We start from the raw sequence: 11103 nt of genomic DNA, 5'->3' as shown, positions 1-11103 counted from the left end.
TGTACCCACATACTAAGCTGACTCATCCATAAACCAAACTTAGGCTTTACCCTTCTTCCTTCAGCTGGTCATGGTATTGGTGCAGCTGTGGTGGGTTATATGGGGATGTGGGCTACCTGGTCATGCAGCTTACAAGTGCCTCAGTTGTGTTTGAGCTCCATCCTGTATGTACCATTTCCATCTTATAACAGATGCTGCTGTGTCCATCTGAACCAAAAGAACTCAGTCCATAATAAGTAGTTCTGGACACATGGTTACCTGATGTCCTGTGGTTAAGTGTTCTGTCTCCATCAAGCCTCAGTATCTATCTGGTTCTCACTAGTAGCTGGTTCTTAAAATGTATAATTCTCAGTTGCAGATGGCATGGCCTTGCTCCAGAGTCCTAAGGACTGCACTGTGATGTTTTTACTGGGGCTTACCATAAGCTCTTTCTTAGTCAGCTTGGGCTTCCATGACAAAATACCATAGACTGGGTGGCTTAAACAACAGAAATTTATTTTCTCACAGTTCTAGAGGCCAGAAGTCCGAGATCAAGATGCCAGCATAATCAGGATCTGGTGAAAGCTCTCTTCCTGACTTGCAGACAGCTACCTTCTCACTGTATCCTTACAGGGCAGAGAAAGAGAGCTCTCTGGTGCCTCTTTGTCATCATATTGGGGATTAGGGCTTCAATGTATGAATTTGGAGGGGGACACATTCAGTCTATAACATTCCACCTGTGGCCCCCTAAAATTCACATCATTATTGCACACAAAATACATTCATTTCATCCCCAAATCTCCAAAGCTCTTAATTTATTCCAGCATCTAAAGTCTCATTTGAATATCATCTAAATCAGATAGAGTGAGACTGGAGGTATGATTCATCCTGAGGCAAAATTCCTCTCCAGCTGTGAATCTGTGAAATCAGACAAGTTATATACTTTCAAAATACAATAGTGGGATAGTAATAGGATAGACATTCTCATTACAAAAGGGAGAAGAAAGGGGTGATGGTCCCAAGCAAGCTCAAAATTTAGCAAGGCAGTCCATCAGATTTTAAGGCTTTAAAATAATCCTCCTTGGTTCAATGCTCTGCCCTCCAGGTCCAGTAGGTGGCAGCATCACCCCCAAGGTCCTGTTGGGTAGTCCCCCATCAAAGGCTGTTGAAACTGAGGTAGTGTAGTGGCCCTGATGATCTCTTAATCACTGTCGGCATCATTTTCCCCTCTTCTTGCAGAATAGTGTATGTGTGCAGCTGAATAGCTCTATCATTCTGTCTTGTCAAATTCAATAAGCCCAACAGCCTTCCTTTGTTTGGTCCCATCTTCATCCCCTTCAGTTCAAATTGGCTGCATTTCTGCTCATATAATCCCATAAACTCTTTATCAAGTGATAATCAAGTTGTGCCATTGGTATTTTCTTTAGAACATGCTTTCTCATGTTTTTCAATATGGATAGGCTGAGAAATCTCTAAATCATCAAGTTCTGGTTCCTTTTTGCTTAACAATTCCTTCTTCATCTCTCTCCTTTCACATTTTACTATAAGCAATCAGGAGGAACCAAGCCCCTCCTTCAATACTTGGCTTAGAAATCTCCTCAGCTAAATATCCAGCTTCATCACTCACAAATTCTACCTTGCACGAAACAGAACACAGTTCAGCCAAGTTATTCACCACTTTGTAACAAGGGTCACTTTTCCCACAATTTCCATTAACGTCCTCCTCATTTCCATCTGACGTCTCACAGAATTGTCCTTAATGTCCATATTTGTAGCATGCACTTTAAAACTTTTCCAACTCCACTCATTATCCAGTTCCAAAGCAGCTTCTGCATTTTTAGTTATTTGTTACAGCTATATTCCACGGCTGGTGTCAAGATCTGTATTAGCCAGGGATCTCCAGAGAAACAGAAACATTATAGTTATATAGATGTAGGTGTAAGTATAGATATAGATTGTATAGCTATAGCTATAGATTTATTATAAAGAATTGACTCACATGAGTATGGAGGCCAAGAAGTCCCAAGATCTGCAGTCATCAAGCTGGAGACCCAGGAGAGCTGATGTGTAGTTCCCAGTCTGAAGCCAACGGCCTGAGAACAAGGAAAGCCAATGGCGTGATTTCCAGCCTGAAAGTTGGCGGGTTCGAGATCCAAGAAGAGCTGATGTTTCAGTTCAAGCCTAAAGGCTGGAAAAGACCAACATCCTAGCTATGCAATCAAGCAGGAGTTCCCTTCTACTCAATCTTTTAGTTCTATTCAGGTCTTCAATTGATTGAATGAGGCCCACTTACATTAGGGATGGCAATCTGCTTTACTCATTCTACCAATCCAATGTTAACTTCATCTGGAAACACACCCACAGACACACGCAGAATAATGTTTGGCCAAATACCGGAGTACCCCATAGCCCAGCCAAGTTGACATAAAATTAACCATCACGAGCTCCAAACTGCTTCTTTTCCTAGTCTGATACCTCCAATACAAGATTTTACTGGAATATATGGCCAAAGTGACAAAGATGTCTGTACTGTAGCTTGGACTTCTGAAGAGCCTTTCACCTGCTCTGGGCCCCAAAGCTGGAAATCTTCAAGGTCACCTGGTAAATGGGCTGGAGCAGTATTCCTAAGTGTGGTATATGTTGCTCCAGAACCTAAAGAGACATACCAAGCCCTGTACATTCTTCTTTGTGGTAAGGGATGCAAGACTTTCACTTTGGAAAGATATAATGGTACACTCTGAAAACCTCACTGAAGTGGCAAGTCCTTGAATCTTTATAGCATTTTTCTTCTATTCTCTGGAGCATTAGTCTTACCAATGCCTCCAGCATACTAGCCACTCCACTTGTACAGTCTGACCGGCATATCATTGATGCAATGGGTCGGTGTGCTACTCTATAAGATGTTTAGGAGGTTCAGATTTCTTTGGACCTTATTACGACAGAGGGCAGAGTTAATCTATCCTTGAGGCAAAACTGTAAATGGTTATCTGTCCCACATGATCTTTCCTAATCAAAATGGAAAAAAATTTGTTCAACAAACCACTGGCCACACGTCATGTCCTGATGCCTTATTAATCTGCACTAGCAATAAGACTATATAAAGCACAGCAGGTGCTATTGGGGCTGTGACTTGCTATAGTGGTCTAGAGTCATTCTCCAGGACCCAGCTAGTTTCTGCAGGGGCCTGACTGGCTAATTAAATGGAGATATGATAGGGACCATCCTCCCCACATTTCTTAGGTCTTTAATGGTGGCACTAATTTCCACCATGCCCCCTGGTATGTGATATTTTCATTTGTTTATTTTTTAATTTACTATGTTAGCCAGGTCTGGAAGGTCATTTTCAGGTGTTTCCACTTGGCCTTCTCCACTATGATAGCTCTTCACACAGGTCAAGCATTTAAATGTTGGTATAACTGCAGCTGCTAAGTGTATCAACTCCAATTACATACTCAAGAACTGAAGAAATGACCACTGGGTGGGTTCACAGACACAATGGACCTACCCTAACTAGACTTTAGTCAGAACTCCAATTATTACCCAGTCCCCATTTGCCTCCACTCTAACAAGAGGCTATGACAATGCTTTGGGTCTCAGGATATTGATGTCTGAGTTGACTGAGTCCAATAGTTCTTAAATTTCTGGTTATTCCTCTTTCCCACTGTGTACAATCACTGAAGTAAATGGCCATAGGTATCTTTAGCAAAGGACTGGGGAATCATAACACTTACATTTGCTGCAGTGCAGCAGGATCTGCCGCCTCTTAAGTCAACAAGTTTCAGATCTGAAAAGTGGCTCAGATCGGGATACTGAACAAGGGACGATGACTTTCTGGATGAAACCACCCTCAGTCTCCTGCTCCTCCGTTTTGGCCTTTTTTGGGTTGTAGATGTTAATAGGATTCCCACCTATTTTGCCCCTAGAGATACCAAGCTCTACATCCATCTCCACAACTCCCTGTGAGCCAAGCCCTCTTGGCTGCCACTTGTCAAATGTTGTTGGTCTTTTTAATTGTGGCCTCCTGGCTTCTAGTGACTAAGTGCCACTATCTGGCCTCTATTACTTGGGGAAGGGGGATATTTTTCCCATAATCCTTAATGGGTCCTAACTCTGTGACTGCTGTTGTTAGCTCAGGAACGCAGAGAACTTCTTGGTGGTGGTGTCCCTTACCAGAGGATTTCTGATGGCCTTGGTGAATGGTGTATCTTCTGGGCCCTCCTGTGAAACAGAATCCTCTGATGGGTCTTCTGGCTTCACACATATCCATTCCAGCATGCCCACTTCCCCCAGTCTTTTAATTCATTCTTCTACCATGTGCCCGGGCAACTGAGAGAGACGTTTCTACTTTGCTCAGCATTGGCCATCACTTTCTCTAGGTTTTTAAGAGATTCCCCCGCCCATCCCTCCCATGAGTTTGTTACATCCTCTGTAAGAGTCCATGCAGTGTTAAATCCCGAGAAGAAAGTGCTGTCAATGAATTCTTGATTATCTAGTCTAATATTCCAGCCCCCATGATCAAGTAACCTCAAAACTCCTCTGACTTGTTTGTATATGCTAATTTTTACAGCTCCTTTGTATAGGATCTCTTTCCTCCTTTATTAGGTCAGGCATGTTTTCAGCTTGGTTATGCTAGGATTTGATTCCATTTATTAGCATAGTAGCCAGTAGAGAAGGAGTGGCTCTGCAGTGTCTTTGAGCATGGAGGAAGTACTAGTTCTTACTACGAAGAGGTAGACTATCTCTGCAAGCTTTCAAAGTTCACGAGGGCCTACAGAGCTAAGATCCTTACAGTTGTGCATCCAGATGTCCCATCCCTTGTTTCAGGCGTTCAGGCATTTTCAGCCAGGGCCCTGACCAGCTTTGGCTACATATTTAAATGTCTTTGGGGCTCTGTGCCTCTATCATGTCCCAAGTTTGTGGCATAACTGTGTCAGGTCTTCCACTATAGAGATAAAAGCCTTTTTGTAAGTTACTAAAGAGGTCCTCTTGTCTCTCATACTTGGCTATTAATCAAGGGGGACCTTTGCTTTTTCGTTATCCCGCCTGAGTGTCTATACAACTTAGCAGTAACCGGCCAACTCCATTGTCCTTGTAGGCATTACCCTCCCCGACCCCCATACATTTCAAATGCCTGAAATTATATTCTTTTCCTTCTCCTCCACTGGGATGTTTTCCCAGGCCACCACTGATGAAATCTTTAGCACCTGGTCACCACCTTGTGCTGGGAACTATCCATGTCCGTACACTACTCACGATAATATTGTCTTTGCCCACCAGATAGTGAGTGAGTGAGCCAGTCCTGAAACTTCATTTTATTTTCTAGCTTTCCTTTGTTTCTGTTTTTTGTTTTTGGACCTCTCTTGGTACCACTTGTGTTAGTTTGGACCCTCTGAGCAGCTGCCAAGGTGGTATTTGGCATAGCTAGGGCCGCCATTACAAAATACAGTACCGCAGACTGGATAGCATAAACAACAGAAATGTATTTCTCATAGTTGTGGAATGTAGAAGTCCAAGATCAAGATATCAGCAGGATTGGTTTCTTCTGAGGCATCTCCCTTGGATTGTAGATGGCCACCTTCTTGCTGTATCCTCACATGCCCTTCCTCTGCACACATGCCCTCAGCGTCTTTCTGTGTGTTCAAATTCCTCCTTACAAGGACACTAGTCAGATTGGATTAGGGTTCACCCTAACATCTTAATTGCCTTTATAAAGGACCTACATCCAAATACAGTCACATTCTGAGTTATGAAGGAGAGGGAAAAGAAAGGATGAGTAGGCATTATCTCAGACTGCAGCACAGTTCTGAGGGTTTCAGGTAGGCTGATGGATGATCCTCAAGCCAAAGCTACCTGTTAGAGGAGTCCCAAATATTTCTACAATGGAGCTGCATTGCTCAGTCAGTTGCGTTTCCCTGCTCAATAAAGCTCCTGCCGTGCTTAGTCATTGGCCAGGACTGGCCAATTATTATTTCTTGGGGGACTTGCAATAATCAAAGCTAATTAAATCTGTCAATATCCTTGGCTCAAAATCTTTGCTTATTTTAAGATATTCTTACAAAATGACTGGAGTAAAAACAAATCATAAGGTGAAGCAGCCAAATCCAAACTGTCTCTTTATGTAAATAGCAAATCGTAGCTGCTAGAGATAAAAGTGGATAGATGGATTTGGGGAACAGGATATTTAAGAAGAGAAAGGGACCTAGATTATAGATTGATTTGAAATCACTTATGAAATTCTCCATGTAAGTATACCTTCTGCCATTCACCCAGGAATGCCTGACACAAAGTAATCATACAGGACATTTACTAACAAATCTGAGTATTTTCAATATTTGTTAGGCTAGTAGCTTTACGAAATTACTTCCTTTACTTCTAGTGGAATGACAAGGCTTCTAATCTGTAGATACTTTATTGTAATATAGTTAAGATCTCTGTGTTTCATCTCTTAAAATGATTACAGCAGCTTTTAATTAGGGGGTCATATTTCTTTCTTTGCAAAAATATGCAAAAAGTACCAAAATATGTGAAAGCTCTCATTCAGCAGGTGAATGCAGAACTTTCATTAATATCTAAATGATCTGCATTTCTCCAGGAAGAAACAGTCCTTTTCATCTCTCAGTATTTCACCTAAAAAGATTGTGACCAACAAACTTTCATCAATTTTATTTAAAAACACAAACCAACCAATAGGGGCGCCTGGGTGGCTCAGTCGATTGAGCGTCCGATTTCGGCTCAGGTCATGATCTCATTTTTCGTGAGTTCGCGCCCAGTGTTGGGCTCTGTGCTTACAGCTCAGAGCCTGGAGCCTCCTTCGGATTCTGTGTCTCCCTCTCTCTGCCCCTCCTCCTCTCATGCTCTATCTCTCTGTCTCTCAAAAATAAATAAATGTAAAAAAAAAAAAAAAAATTAAAAAACACAAACCAACCAATCAACCAACCAAACAAAAGCTCCACAAAGGAAATAAAAGAAAAAGAAATATTAGTGTTAAATTATATTTTAAGAGTGGCAATTTGAAATACTGAATTTTCTACTTACTCTAATTCTCTAAGTGACACATACATTAATCTCTATATAACTAGTGTGTTTACAGCAACCAGTCAATAATTGTCTATTTACTCAACAAATATTCTAGAGCATCTACTATATGCGAGGTACTAGGCTGAATAAGATGTAATACTGGTCCTCAAAGAACTCACATTTCAACTACTTTCCTTTTAAAGAAAATATTTATTTTTACTGTGGTAAAAATATACATAAAATTTATCATGATTAAGTGTATAGTTCAGTGGCATTAACAATGTTCACTCTGTTGTGCAACCATTACCACCATCCATCCCCAGAACTTTATCATCATCCCACACTGAAATTCTGTGGCTGTTAAACAATAATTCCCCAGCCCCTTCTTCCCCTGCCCCAGGTAACCACTAGTCTACTTTCTGTCTCTATGAATTTGACTATTTTAGGTGCCTTATAGAAGTACAGTAAAACCTCGGTTTGTGAGTGTAATTCGTTCCAGAAACATGCTTGTAATCCAAAGCACTTGTATATCGAAGCAAAATTTCCCCATAAGAAATAATGGAAACTCATATAATTCATTCTACAACCTAAAAATATTCATATAAAAATGATTACAATACTGTAATAAAATACAAAATAATAAAGAAAATATACAGTATAAAGAAAAACAAATTAATGCACTTAAAAAAATTTTTTAATGGTTATTTATTTTAGGGGAGGGGCAGAGAGGGAGACAGAATCTGAAGTAGGTTCTAGGTTCTGAACTGTCAGCATAGAGCCCAATGTGGGGCTCAAACCCACGAACCACGAGATCATGACCCAAGCCGAAGTTGGACACTTAACCAACTGAGCCACCCAGGTACCCTAACCTGCACTTCCTTTTGAAAACCTTCGTGGCTGGTGTGAGGGAGACAAGAAAGAGGAGGATTATTGTGTAGGACAACTTTCACTGTCACTAAGGGAATCACTGCTATCTCAATGGAATCTTTTTCTTTTCATGCAACTTTAACAAGGAACTTATCCAATGACACTTGCTTTTGCCTCCTTTTGAGGATTTCGTGGAAATGTGACATCGCATTGTCATTAAACAGATTCATTGCTCACACTGCTACAGCCTTTTTTGGGTGGTGCTTTTCTACAAAATTTTGCACTGTTTCCCACATTTTACACATTTCTCTAATCTCATTTGAAGTGAGGGTTTCCTCTGCCTTTTTCTCTTCCTCCTCTGCAGACAAGATGCAAACATAGGCTTCTTATAAAATCTTGGAATTTCAGCCACTCACATACCTCGTTCATACTTCTCGATTTCCTTCTTAACTTCCACCACAATCATCTCCTTCTTATTGCCTATTTTTTTCTGCATGGAGGCCATTATATATGCTCGCATGGATGTTGACTATAGTACAGATTAATAAACTCTTGCCATATACTGTATTTAATGTAACTGGCAATAAGGCAGCAGAGGAAAGGGTCCATATCTGCAGGCAGCCTGACCTACAATAAAGCAAAGCATTCCTAAGCTTACTCTTGTATGGAAAAGCAAAGGACTCTCCATAGGTGCTCTGAAGTGACAAAAAACACTAGTGCCAGTTGTGGGCACCTTCCAACGTTCTGAAAAATCACTGATTTCTGCCAAATGCTGCAGCCTGAGACTGAGCATGGGAGACGATCACCAATAATCCTGTAGAGAAAGAGAGAGAGAGACAAAGAGAGAGAGAGAGACGGAGACACAGAATCTGAAACAGGCTCCAGGCTCTGAGCTGTCAGCACAGAGCCCTACACAGGGCTTGAACCCATAAGCTGCGAGATCATGACCTGAGAAGCAGTTGGACCCTTAATTGACTGAGCCACCTAGGTGCCCCGAGTTTCATTCCTTTTTAAGGCTAAAATAATATTTTGTCGTATGTACATACTACATTTTGTTTATCCTCAATTACTTTACTCTTAAATAGATAAACTCTCATTTTATTTCTTTCAAAGAGATACCATGAGGCTTTTAAAATTATTTTAAGCCAGTGTCTATAGCATCACACTAGCTGTCCAGATGCCAGTTCCCTGCTTTTGCTGTCACCAAAGTACGAGGTGCTCTCTTTTATGGTTTTAGTTTCTGAAACAATTCCCGACTCTTTTCTTCTATATCTCTTTTTATTTATAAGTCATGGGGACAGTTATACATACTTTTGGGTGTCTTTTTTTAAAGCAGTAATTTCTAGTTTATGTGCAGTCAGAAATATTTACAAATTAGGTAATTACAGGTATGTAAAGAATTGATTTTGGGGATCAGTTCTTACTGGTTTCTTTATTTGGGTAGTATCTGCAGTCCACCAGGGACTATTCTGCCACAGTTCATTTTGTTCCAGGACCAATGTGCCTAGCTCTCCAATATGTTTAGATACCTTACTCAGTTTCTGAATGTAGCTCATTCTCTCATGCTTTAGTACATTTCTTTTTTGTCTTCTTTGGCTCCTTTATCATTTTTCTCAGAGGAACACTTGGTTCAACATTTAATGATACATTTATTGAATTGACTATGGGCAAGAAACTATACTAGGTGCTGGATTTTTAATGCCATGACGATCCATTTTCTTGGAGAAAACAAGATTTCCCTTATTACCCACCATCAGCTACCGGCTCCCCTTCATTTATGATATATAGGGCACAAACACATTTACCCAGAGGAGATTCCACATTCAAGTGACTTTGTGGGGCAGTCACTGCCATATCTGATATCAGTAGGACACCTTGCATCCCTGAGTGTTCAGGAAATATTATCATGCTCAAGTACCTATATAGGTTTATAGGTAATACCTATGTAGGTATATAAATAGTTACTATATATTAATTTCAAAAGAACTTTGAAAGAGTAGGCACAATGAATTTAACAACACTTTTTCAACAGAAAGGCCACAATAGTTGACCAGAAACCTAGAGGATATTGTTCTTTTCACAGCAATCTAACAGATTGCTGAGGATTGCTGCTTGGAACTTCTGTTTTATAAGTGTCAAACATCTGACTGGCTAGGGACCACAAAACGATATTCTTGTTGAATTTATGAAGGCAGGAAATAAATGAGAGGAAAAACAGAGCCCATACCCCAAAGACGTATTTCTACACACCGCCTCCCCCTCAACTGAAATGCCTCATTTACAAATCTAACCTAGAGCCAAACATGAACTTTACTTGAGAAATACGGGGCCTGAAGGAGACTTGACCAGTGGTATCATATTAACTGGAAACAGAATCCTGGCATTTCTCTCTGTCATATACTGCCCATCAAATGACTTCTTACTTGGCTATCTTTCTTGAACAAATAATTCATTTTACAGCCTTTCTATGAAGTTGTGACGTTGCCCTTTTACCTTTAGGGAAGCGAAGCACAAAGCACACAAAGGCGGCACCGTCAGCTAAATTCTTCACGAATAACAGAAAAAGCAGAGAGCAATACGAATCTCAGATCCAAGGCGTTACCTGCTCTAAAACCTGTACTGGGAAGTGTGGGGTGGGGGGAGCCGGGAGGGCAAGGAATGGAAGGAAATGCTGGTAAAATTACCTTGACCAGGAGGAAACTTGGAGTCTTTTCCCACTGACTGAAGCCCACCAAACTTTTCTGAAACGAACCACGGTAGGGTGGGCTGAGGCAAACGGCCCCGTCCAAGGCGCCCGCTCATTCCCACCGCAGCGCACCCGGTCACCGCCCACGGCGAGTCCCGGAGCTCCCCGCGCAGCGCCTGGAAGACTGAGCCAGAGCCGGAAGAGCGGGGAATCCCGCGAAAGGCGGGGCCGGTGGAGGGCGTGGAGAAAAACCGGACCAATTTACTCCGGCGGGGATTATTGTACAAGGAGCCTATCAACTCCTCCGTACAAGTTCTCCCAATTGCCAATCTTGGGGCGGGTTCACACCTTCCCCAAGGGAAGAATCTCCCCACATGCCTAGGGCTCGGAGCGCCCCTAGCAACCACGCAAGATTTAAAGCGGAAGGACGGCCCTGGGCCGGAGGTCCCTGGAACCAACCGCGGCCTGGCAGGGAGGCACTTTGGCCCAATCACCTTGGCGGGAACTATAACCAACCAATAGGAAGCAGGCACTGACGGGCGGGCTGAAGGGGT

General features: G+C 41.9%; 1 long non-coding RNA gene across 4 annotated transcripts; it reads right to left on the bottom strand.

Annotated features, from left to right (window-relative positions):
• Positions 1–474: 474 nt before the first annotated feature.
• Positions 475–11010, bottom strand: LOC147578227 (uncharacterized). Of its 4 annotated transcripts, XR_015254962.1 has the most exons (5): positions 10807–11008; positions 10548–10604; positions 3711–8677; positions 1979–2167; positions 475–1876 (listed from the first exon to the last, which is right to left on the bottom strand). It is a non-coding gene; the product is annotated as an uncharacterized LOC147578227 (long non-coding RNA). The 4 variants fall into 4 exon arrangements; XR_015254964.1 differs by having other exon boundaries at positions 4150–8677; positions 10548–11010; XR_015254961.1 differs by having other exon boundaries at positions 10548–11008.
• Between the last annotated feature and the right edge of the window lie 93 nt (positions 11011–11103).

This window comes from Puma concolor, chromosome C1 (assembly GCF_028749965.1).
Source record: "Puma concolor isolate L17-30 chromosome C1, mPumCon1.1.hap2, whole genome shotgun sequence".
In the NCBI taxonomy this organism is placed as follows: Eukaryota; Metazoa; Chordata; class Mammalia; order Carnivora; family Felidae; genus Puma; species Puma concolor.
This window is presented reverse-complemented; position numbering and strand designations above follow the sequence as displayed.